The following is a 12207-nucleotide window of genomic DNA, read 5'->3' as shown; positions in this document are numbered from 1 at the left end:
TCCTGTTGTTGGTGCTTCTTTGATAGACGTAATTAAGACTTCTGCATCGTCTAGAATGGCAATTATTTTATCTTCATCGATATGAAGTTAGTGTCATTTGTACAAAAACAGAGTAATGATAATACCTGGGGGTCCCAAATGCTAGTTTGCCGTCGTCGTAGATTATTCATTACCGTAAGTGGTAGGAGTGTTTATCTTGACTCACTTTTTTCATTTAGTTGTAAGTGAACTGTATCATTTATCAATTATATCAATTATACATCGAAAACCAAAAACTTTAAGTTTTTCGAGAAAGTATGTTGTGATTTACGCAGCCGTGGTGTTGGTAACAGCGTGACTCAACTGTTCTAAATGTTACTCTCTTCGCTGGCTCCATTTCAGTCTTTCTGCTCAGGCTACACAGTAAACAACTGCTCTTCGCAGCCGGAACTGCTCGACTAGGGAACACCCGTTGTTGAGTATTCACTGCGCCGGCTCGCTCGTGTTAACACTTGGCAAATAAAGCGAAATGGCCGCTCCACCACTCAGCGCCAGTACTAACAGCGCGTCATCAAAAAAGCAGAAAGCAATTTGCATTAATACCTGCATTCAAATTGTTTGCATGCACGCTGATTCCGCGGGAGACAGAAAAAAAATGAAAAACTGCCAGAAAGAACGCTGGCTTAATTTTTCCGCTCTTCGCAGTGCGCTGGTGCTGTAAAACAAAATTTTCCCTAAAAAAGAGAACAAAAAGAAGCGTAAAAATTGCTCGCATTACGTGGTGCAATTAAGGATGTATTGCATTTTAATTTCGGGCTTAGTTTATTTAAATTAGCCGACTGTTTGTTAGAGTTGACGTATTCCGGCTTGCCGGTTAAATGGAAGAGCAAATTAGGAGGTCGGTCGGAATAAAAAACAGGTCGGGCGCGTGAAACGACGACCGGCAAAAAAAAAGAAGATTCCTTTTTTTCCGTTTATTAACATCAGCGGTTTACGGCTGCCGCCTGGAACGGTGGCCCACTCGCGACAAATGAGAATAGCACTTCGTTTTAATTGGCTCGCGCGCGCTATGAATGCGTCCGCCTTTATGAAGAAACATGCCGGCGTGTTTAGCACTGGTAAATAAGAGGGCGGACACGCGTTTAATGCGGCGTGCTGCTGGTTTGGGCGGTCCAACAGCTATGCAGAGTGGACGGCATGCATAATGATTACCGCACAGTAGCACCCAAGCCTGTTCTGAACAAGTGACGCTTTTCAGATTGGGACAGCTCCACCATGATATCACGTTATGAGAGGTCGGCTGCATACAAATGTGTCTGACAAAGGAAGGCCACGACGTTTGGATCTCTGATTTATTTGTTCACTTTCAGTAGTCCAATACGACGGCATAATTTGCAAGAAGTAAGGTCCACCACTTAGGCGATCTCGGCAAAATCGCAAGAGGAGTTTTACGCGCCAGTGATGTACCGTTTCGTTGTGTCTTTGAGCAAGAGCTGGTGGCGGTCATTTGATTAGCGTTCAAGCCCTCGGCAGAGGCGGTGCTAAGTCCTTCGGCTTGACCAAACAGTATGGAGTCTTGCAGTGTTCTGAACATGTACACTACCGGCCATTAAAATTTCTACACCAAGAAGAAATGCAGATGATAAACGGGTATTCATTGGACAAATATATTATACTAGAACTGACATGTGATTACATTTTCACGCAACTTGGGTGCATAGATTCTGAGAAATCAGTACCCAGAACAACCACCTCTGGCCATAATAACGGCCTTGGTACGCCTGGGCACTGTGTCAAACAGAGCTTGGATGGCGTGTACAGGTACAGTTGCCCATGCAGTTCATCAAGAGTAGTGAGTGGCGTATTGTGACGAGCCAGTTGCTTGGCCACCATTGACCAGACGTTTTCAATTGGTGAGAGATCTGGAGAATGTGTTGGCCAGGGCAGCAGTCGAACATTTTCTGAATCCAGAAAGGCCCGTACAGGACCTCAAACATGCGGTCGTTCATTATCCTGCTGAAATGTAGGGTTTCGCAGGGGTGGAATGAAGAGTAGAGCCAAGGGTCGTAACACATCTGAAATGTAACGTCCACTGTTCAAAGTGCCGCCAGTGCGAACAAGAGGTGACCGAGGCGTGTAACCAATGGCACCCCATACCATCACGCCGGGTGATACGCCAGTATGCCGATAACGAACACACTCTTCCAATGTACGTTCACCGCGATGTCGACAAACACGGATGGAACCGTCATGATGCTGTAAACAGAACCTGGATTCATCCGAAAAAATGCAGTTTTGCCATTCGTGCACCCAGGTTCGTCATTGAGTACACCTTCGGAGGCGCTCCTGTCTATGATGCAGCGTCAAGGGTATCCGCAGCCACGGTCTCCGAGCTGATAGTCCATGCTGCTGCAAACGTCATCGAACTGTTAGTGCAGATGGTTGTTGTTTTGCAAACGTCCCCATCTGTTGACTCAGGGATCGAGACTAGGCTCCACGATCCGTTACAGTCGTGCGGATAAGACGCCTGTCATCTCGACTGCTAGTGATACGAGGCCGTTGGGATCCAGCACGGCGTTCCGTATTACCCTCCTGAACCCACCGATTCCATATTCTGCTAACAGTCATTGGCTCTCGACCAACGCGAGCAGCAATGTCGCGATACGATAAACCGCAATCGCGATAGGCTACAATCCGACCTTTATCAAAGTCGGAAACGTGATGGTACGCATTTCTCCTCCTTACAAGAGGCATCACAACAACGTTTAACCAGGGAACGCTGGTCAACTGCTGTTTGTGAATGAGAAATCGGTTGAAAACTTTCCTCATGTCAGCACGTTGTAGATGTCAACACCGGCGCCAACCTTGTGTGAATGCTCTGAAAAGCTAATCATTTGCATATCACAGTATCTTCTTCTTGTCGGTTAAATTTCGCGTCATCTTCGTGGTGTAGCTAGTTTAATGGCCAGTAGTGTAGAAATAGAGCATAATGGTCATTATACAAGGAGTGGACGGAGACGTCGGCCCATTACGAGTGCAGGAGACGTTGAGAAGCCTGGGGATTCTATTCACCCATGATCTACGGAGGACAGCGGCGGCAGGTTACAGGCATCTGCACCAAATGATTTACGTTCGGGGTGCGAGATAATTCCTTACGAGTCTTGGACACGATACAACGCGTTCAATATGCCAACGTATACGTTGTCTCGCGGTTGCCACATACTGCACTGGTATTTCCACTGCCGACGGAACTGCGGATCGCCTGCTGGTCGCCTTGGGGTATTATGTTAGTCACGAGATGATACTCAAGAATCATTATGCCACTCTAAGCCTTGACATATGGGACGGTGGCCTTGGCCTTACGAACGTCCGCCTTAAAGCTTTGACCCTGTTCATGCTTCCGATGCTGAGAATATCTCACCGTTTGACGTATGCAGTAACGTCGGCAGTGACTGAGCAACCAATGGCACGCTCCTATGTGCAGACTGTTCCATTCGGCAACATCTCGCCGAAACCTGCTCACATTGTATAGTTTCTTGTAGACTACAGCTACGTCCACGCTGAGCTGCCGTCGTCCAGAGTAATGACGGTGCGAGATATTTATCGTATCTCATAGTGAGGTCATGACATGAACGTGACGTAACGGCGATACCCGATGCGAGTTTGGCCCACCCTCTGGCATTCTGTACACCCCGCTCCCATCCAACCGTACTTGAATTCGGCAACTTGATGCTCGTGGTATGTTCTAGTTAATCACGTAATATGCATGATTCATTCGCCCCTTTGCACATGTTGCTAGATGATGAACACGAATTAACTGCGTTTAGAGTGTGGAGAGGCGATGGGAGTGTGGACTCTGACGTGTCGTATCATAGCGTCTCTTATTCGTAGTACTTACACAGAGATCACACTGGCACTAATGCTTTATCCATATCTGACGTGTTTCCCACCAACAAAAAACTAAAGCGATCAATTGGCGGTGAGTAGCGTTACATGACGACAACATCTTGGACGTGCTATTGTTTTGGATCTACTTCACACGGACAACATGAGAAGATACGGTGCCGAACGCAATTGGAACTCATTATGCCAATTTCTCAAGAAGAGTATCCACGGATCCTCCCAACAGTTGGGGAGTCCCAGTTCTGAGAAGTCAGTTACAACAGGATATACGAGCGAACCTTACGGACTGCGAATTCTGAGAAGCCGACTGGCGCTGTTCTGTTCGAGGGTTGGAGATTGCGATGTTCCTTTTCTTTGGCGTAATATTGAAAGTGAGTTATTTTCATTTATTGCCGGAGTGCGTAACTGATTATTCTGTCACAATTTTCTGCCTTTAATGGCATTCTGTAATTTTTAACGTGGTTACTAGTAAAAAGTGTGGGATTAACTTCAACCGCGTTCTGTTTTTATATATATATAAAGAAAGGAAAGAAAAGAGGGGAAAGGAAAGAAAAAGTGGTTATGCACATGTCTTGTCATACAATGGCGCTGTGAGTTATGAGTTCTAATCCCCTTGCAGACCAGCGCCCTCTAGGTAATTATTTTCCGTTTCATTTAATGAATATTTAACTGCTTAAAATTCTTGAAAAATAAAAAAATACGAAAAATAAAGAAAGCTCCGTAATCGGTAGATCACCAGAGTCTTGTTCATCGCCGGCCGAAGTGGCCGTGCGGTTCTAGGCGCTACAGCCGAGAGACCGCTACGGTCGCAGGTTCGAATCTTGCCTCGGGCATGGATGTGTGTGATGTCCTTAGGTTAGTTAGGTTTAATTAGTTCTAAGTTCTGGGCGTCTGATGACCTCAGAAGTTAAGTCGCATAGTGCTCAGTGCCATTTGAACCAATCTTGTTCATCTGTTTTCTCATCTTATATTTATTTTAAGACTAGTCTTATTATTTCGTACATATTAAATCTCAAAGGTAATAAGATGGAAAGACACGTGTATTTGCATGAATTTTTATCGAATTTCTAATGTTATTTGGCTCTTAACTAATTTTTATTATTATCAAAAGTATTATGTGACTTTTATTGCTATAGGCAAGTTAAAAACTTTGTCAAACGCCTTCAAACATGATCATATTTGGTTGATGACGAATGAGAAATTATTTCTTGTGAAGATGTTACTGAAATACAGTAATCGTACTTCTCCAGTTTTCGGCACCGATGTTTACGAAACTCATGTGAAACTGTGTGGTTCCAAAGCATTTTTAATTCTCAAACGTCAGTGATGTATATATGCAGACTAAAATGAAGGATGAAAATCTGTATCAAGGGCAGGATTCGAACCCGGGTTTCTTGCTCACTGGGTAGATGCACTAACCACTACGCCACCCTAGCACAACTGCACGGACGATCTTCCCTCCTCAATTCAAATTCCTGCTTACACCTCAGCCCACTTGGTTTTCCCCTTAAACTCGAACAGCGTTGCAACGCTGTCCAGCTGTACTGGAATAACATCTCAGCATCGAACACAGTGGAGGGATCTTACCTGAAAACCAGGCCTAGGTGCTTTAATCAAATGAAACTATAGGGTGATTCACGAAGATGTGCAAAAATTTTTATATGTTATTCTACAAGTAAATCTAAAGAAAAAAAGTTCAGGTAAACATAGGTCCGCAAATGTTTAGTTACAGAGTTACGGATAATAAAATATTTTCCTGAAATGTAGCAACTTCGCTAATATGAAGCCATCGCAGAACTGTACGAGGTTAAAGTAAAGCACGATTTCCATATATTTTGTTGTTATTGGTCTGGTGAATGTAATAAAACATGTCCCGGACGTGTATCTGCTGCGGTTTTCCAGAACATGCAGAGAATCAAAGAAGAACAACCCTGTGAAACTGAAACGAGCAACAAAATCTGTTCATACACTTGCAGCTAGATGCACTGAACTGGTGAAGACATTTTTGAACATTTATTGTGGATGTATTGTGAAATTGTATGTGCACTGTACAACTTCCTTAGCACTGAGCTTTGTTTTTTTTCCGGTTTAACATGAATTAACGTGTGTTATGGTATTAATAAAAGCGGATTATCTGACACAATGTCCGCCCCCGGTAGCTGAATGGTCAGCGTGACGGATTGTCAATCCTCTGAGCCCGGGTTTGATTCCCAGCTGGGTCGGGGAATTTCCTCTGCACAGGGACTGGGTGTTGTACTGTCCTCATCATCATCCTATCATCCTCATCAACTGCAGGTTGCCGAATTGGCGTCAAATTGAAAGACCGGCACCAGGCGAACGGTCTCCCGATGATAAAATAATAAAAAAAAATCTGAAACATTCAATTTCAGTTAACGTTATTACCATCATTCTTCCAAAATTAAATCCTCTACAACTTCTGATGAAAACTTTGTGCAATTGTCTTGAATTTAAAAAACAAATTGGGCCAAGTAGTTAATAAATCAAAAGTTTTACGAAATTACTTCTTTATTTCTCTGGATGTTCTGGAAAACTACTGCAGATACACGTCTGGGACATATTTTATTAGATTCGCCAGATCAATAACAACAAAATAAATGGAAATTGTGCTTTACTTTTACCTCGTGCAGTTTTGAGATGGGTTCATATCACCGACGTTGCTAAACTCTGTAACTAAACATTTGCAGACCTATGTTTATGCGAACTTTTTTCTTTAGTTTTACCTGTAAAATAACATATTAAAGTATTTGCATGTCTTCAGGAATCACCCCGTTTATGGTTCCATAGATCTTCCCAAGTCTAAAACATCTGTGATGTATATAAGCGGACTGAAATGCTTGGACAATGCATGCAGTTGTAGAAAGCCATTGTGAGAGAGCAACCTAGTGGTTAGCGCATTTGTCTAGTGAACAGGACACCTGGGTTCGATTCCCAGCTTTGATTCACGTTTTTATTCGTCACTTCACTCTGCAAGTTTACATCATTACGAAACTGGTGCATTACGTAGCGGTTGCTTCCAACTTTTCGGAAGAAGAGAATTTTTTCAAAATGTCAGTGAGCTTTGTTTTTCTATAGAAAAGCTTAAGATTCCTTGTACATGTGGGAAAACTGTATTCATTGGATGTAGCAGATGCCGTTTTAATTTACGTTTTCCGTGCCTGTACGAAAAATGAAAGCATATCCGACGATTACTAGTACATACCCCTCGTATTATGGTGTATTGTAACTCACTGCATTACTGAGTACAGTTATTTACCGCTTTATTTCTTGGTGTCTGGCAGTCTGGCTAAGGCTTTCAGACTCTGTATCTCGTCTTTGGAACCTGTGAACCCAAGAACGTCGTTCAGAGGCCTGTTCAAGAATCTATGGGTACTAACTAGTGATCCTCAGTATATTTTTTCCTTACTGAAGTTTGTTACAAACAATATAGCTAATTTGAAATCAACAGCTGACTTCATGGAATCAACGCTAGAAATAAGAACAGTTTCTTCGGAGAAGTCAATCTGGTCCAGAAAAGCGTCCATTATTCACGGATACACTGCCAGCAGCCGTTAAAAGTGTGAATACTAATAACTTCAGTGTCAGAAGAGCCTGAAGATTTCGTTGGTGGTCAACTGCTTCTACTCCAGTAACGAATTTCACAGTAGAACCGACATGCGTGTGTATCATTAATGATAGCAAATAAGGCGACTTATGCATAAAATATTCAATGTAGCAACGTGATCACTGAAAGCAAGTGCTGTGAACTAATTTTTTCTTTCATGATGTACAGCTATACTTGTCTAAGCACTGCCATTTGCACCTCTTTGGACTGTGAATTTTACATGCTTCATGAAGGGTTTATTGCCTCTTGGATGAAAGTACGTTCAAGAGTCTATACTTACTCAGTTTTCACAAGGACCATTTCACTCAGAACGTGTGGAAAGGACTTACCTGTTATAAATTAATGTTTTATATTCTTATTTTCCGACGTGTTCTACATCTTTGATGGTCTCCTAACTACGATTCTATGGCAGAAAATGTGCATCTAATCTAATCCAGCCGAGGACCCACCTGGACACTGTCAATTTTCGGAAATATCTCGTCGTTCGACATAGGTATTTAACTGAATAAAACCAGTTTAAGTAATCACTGTAGGCTGTCAGATTTTTTAAAATATAAGATGACCTTTATTGCATCATTTAACATGTTATACCCAGGCGGAACCACAAAAAAAATGGTTTAAATGGCTCTGAGCACTATGGGACTTAACATCTGTGGTCATCAGTCCCCTAGAACTTAGAACTACTTAAACCTAACTAACCTAAGGACATCACACACATCCATGCCCGAGACAGGATTCGAACCTGCGACCGTAGCAGTCGCGCGATTCCTGACTGAGCGCCTAAAACCGCTACACCACCGCGGCCGGCGCGGAACCACAATCGTTCAGCCATAGCTGTGGGTTCCTTGATTGCCCTGGGTGATGCCTCGTTTGATCTGCGATGGATGAGTTGTTAGTTCACTTTATTACACGAGAGATAGTAAGATTTACTTAATCTCATGCAATCCTATGCCACAGGAGTGCTTCATAATCTACAGCTGTCATTGATTATCAAAGCATCACTTGAAGCACTAATTAACACACCGAGCGAGGTGGCGCAGTGGCTAGCACACTGGACTCGAATTCGAGAGGACAACGGTTCAATTTCGCGTCCGGCTATCCTGATGTAGGTTCTCCGTGATTTCCCTAAATCTCTCTAGACATATACCGGGATGGTTACTTTGAAAGGGTACAGCCGACTTCCTTCCCTAATCCGGCGAGACCGATGACTTCGCTGTTTGGTCTCCTCCTGAAACAACCCAACCCCCCGGTTTAACATTCTCTCGAAGTTCAATGTTCAACATTTCCACCTTAGACATGATTAACTATTCAGTCATGCCGGCCGGTGTGGCCGAGCGGTTTTAGGCGCTTTAGTCTGGAACCGCGCGACCGCTACGGTCGCAGATTCGAATCCTGCCTCGGGCATGGTTGTGCGTGATGTCCTTAGATTAGTTAGGTTTAAGTAGTTCTAAGTTCTAGGGGACTGATGACCTCAGCTGTTATCCCCATAGTGCTCGGAGCCTTTTGAACCATTTGTTCAGTCCTACTCGATGGCGCTGATGTTTCAGCAGAGGTCACGAGATGGAGCAGAGTGATTCCATGCTCGGCTCTATATTGACCTCCATGCGAGGCTACTGCTGCACTGAGAGAGGGGGTGTGTCTTCTTCAGCCATCTCACACGACGCTGCAGATTGCAGCAAGACGTCGCTAACGTCTGTGGTATCGATGTGAATTACTGATTTTGGTGAGGCGCCCCAGTCTTTGGACGATACCACGTAACGCATTGCATTACTGGCCACTTTTCAAACACAGTTGTGTCACTGATACGTAAGCCATATTTAAAAACTTTTTACTGCCACGTGCGAACAGAGATTTGTATCCAGATACACAAGACGAAAATCTGCATATACGAAATGAAATGATTGTGTGGCATTGTTGGCCTAGAGGCCCTGTCCAGGGAAGTTCGGCCGACGAGTGCAAGTCGTATTTCAGTCGACGCCACATTGGGTGACCTGCGTGCCAGTGACGAGGATGAAATGATGATGAGGACAACACAACACAGTGCACGAGCGGAGAAAATCTCCAACCCGGCCGGGAATTGAACCCGAGCCCGCTGCATGGAGGCAATCACGTTACCATCCAGCTAAGCAGGCGGAGTGTTGTCTTACACGTCGTATTCTGCATACAGCACACACTTTGTAGCACGTCAAGCATGTAAATTACTGTTAACAAACGGCTTGCAAGTCCTTGCCTTAGTAGCATAACGTATCCTTTCGCCTCTGCCTTCTCCAGTCCCTTCACAATGGCCCTAGGTCCACTCTGGCTGGTACCAAATTGAGTGCTAGGGATCTTCCCCAGGACTAAATGTGACAAGGACGATGACCTCGCCACACTTTCCTTCCTAGTGCCGGGACTAGGCAAAGGCTGCACTTTACAACGAGTTAGGTCAGAAGCCGCAGACCTCACGGGGAGATCTCATCACATTGAGCAACTAAGTATTCTTGCAGGATTATATGAAAAAATAAATAACAAGCAACAGAAAATAAAAAGTATACCAATCCATAGAAATTATAAAAATGTACGTATGTATACAAGTTCGTATGTTCCGTATCTCCATCTAAACTACTGGCCCGATTTCAGTCGAATTTTGTACACATTTCACTTATTGTGTTAAAAGAATCACTGTGAAGGTAAGAACTGCCCACCTATCAAAGGAGTGAGGGCGGGGGTGGAAGAGCACTGTAGCACACAACGTGCCAACACCCATACTTGAGTCATCCAGTATTTGAGCACGAGAGCACTTAGACACTTGCAACAAACACATGATTTCAAACCTTTAAGAAACCGATTCCCGCTGACGACCCCCCCCCCCCTCCCCCCCCCCCCCCCCCCCCCCCACAAGATGAAAGGAAAATAGTTTATGGCTTACTATATTTTATCTGTTAACTGCCACATGAAACATGACGTTTTAATTGATTACTTCCTTACTAACAACTATCTTCAAAACATATTTTGCAGACAGTAGGCGCTTATATCACTAAATGTACCAGAAAAATTACATAATTATACGACACTTAGTTCAGGAAGTATGACTTAGTAAACACTGAGATGCGTGAAAAACTGCTACATCGTGCATGACTCTGTTCACAAAACATTTCGCAGGCAGTAGCCAAATATAACTCTGGATGTACACACAAAATTATGTGTTTGGGCATAAACACTGAGCTGCGTCAAAATGAAACTGCAGGGCGAAATTCGCTAGATGGGCGCGTGAAATATGTGTGAAATACGTCAAATATACGTGAAATATATTTTACATGTGTATATGTGGGCAAAGCCACGTGTAAAAAGCTAATTTGAATCAAATATAGTAGGAACATTGTTTACAATCTGGAAAGAAATATTGTAGAGATAAGAACTACCAGCCTCCTACAATATTGGGATGACTGTGATCACATGGAGGGAGAAGGGGGCAGAAGACGATGGCTAGACAGTGAGGGGGAAGGAGATAGATGCAGGTAGGAGGAGATGGACAGAGATAGGTGAGTGGAAATGGACACAGAGAGGAGGAGAAAGGAAAGAGTAGGAGATGGACACAGGCTGGGGGGGGGGGGGGGGGGGGGAGCGATAGGCAAAGAGAGGGGGAAGAAAAGACAAAAGGAGGAAGTGTTTAAGGGAAGAGGAGGTGGACAGAGAGAGAGAAGGGAGAGGAAGAGATATACATAGAAAGGAAGGGTAGGAGATGAACTGGGAGATGAGGAGGTGGGAGTAGATGAGCAGAGGGGGTAGCAACAGACGGATGTGGGGGGGGGGGAGGAGGACCAGATTATCGATAGAGGTGTGGCGGGGAGATGGATGGTGATTACAAGATGGAGGGGGTGGACAGGGAGAGGGGCGGGATGGGGGGTGGGGAGGGAGATGGACAGAAAGAAAGAAGGTGAAATTGGAAATGGGCAGACAGAGGTGGAAGGGTGAGATGGACAGAGCAGAGGTGAAGGTGGAGATGGTTATGAAGAGGGGGAAGAAGGATATGGACTAATAGAAGGATGGTATAAATACATATCCGGTCAACGCCAGGTACTCAGCCAGTAAACAAATAAAATGGTGCAAACGCACGTTTGTGCGGTGGGCACTGAACTCTTAGCGAGCCAGTTACAATACTTTGGGGTAACAATTTTGTCAGAAGTAATTGGCTAGCAAGGAGAGGTGTGATGCTGCACAGTTTCTGGTCTCTTAAGGCTCGTCAACGTCTTTGGTTAAATTCCAAACCTAATGTTCAATACCTTGCAAACATGTGGCACAGCTGGTGATGGGACCGTTACACTTGGCAACCCATTTGGCGCTTTTCGAGAGGAGCAGGCTTTTAACTGGGCATCGGTTGTAGCCACCTCAATGACACAAACACTACTCTATACTTCTCGTGCACTCGTCAGTCACTCACATCTAACGAATGCAACACTCGCAGTTCACGAAGGATAGGTACCCACCTGCGTGAAGAAGGAAAACCTTTCTAATTTGGCTGCTGAACGCGCTACTCGCGTCCCGCAGCTGACAACACCACACGACTTCAAACATAGGTTATAGAAATGGCGGTAGCATCGCGTTCACAAGGTATAAATCGGCAGTACTTTGGCGGAGTTGTCATTTTCACTCAGGTGATTCATGTGCGTGCGGTTTCGACGTGGTTATGGCCGCATGACGGGACATAAGAGACTTTCAACACG

This window comes from Schistocerca piceifrons, chromosome 2 (genome assembly GCF_021461385.2).
Source record: "Schistocerca piceifrons isolate TAMUIC-IGC-003096 chromosome 2, iqSchPice1.1, whole genome shotgun sequence".
Classification (NCBI taxonomy): domain Eukaryota; kingdom Metazoa; phylum Arthropoda; class Insecta; order Orthoptera; family Acrididae; genus Schistocerca; species Schistocerca piceifrons.
This window is presented reverse-complemented; position numbering follows the sequence as displayed.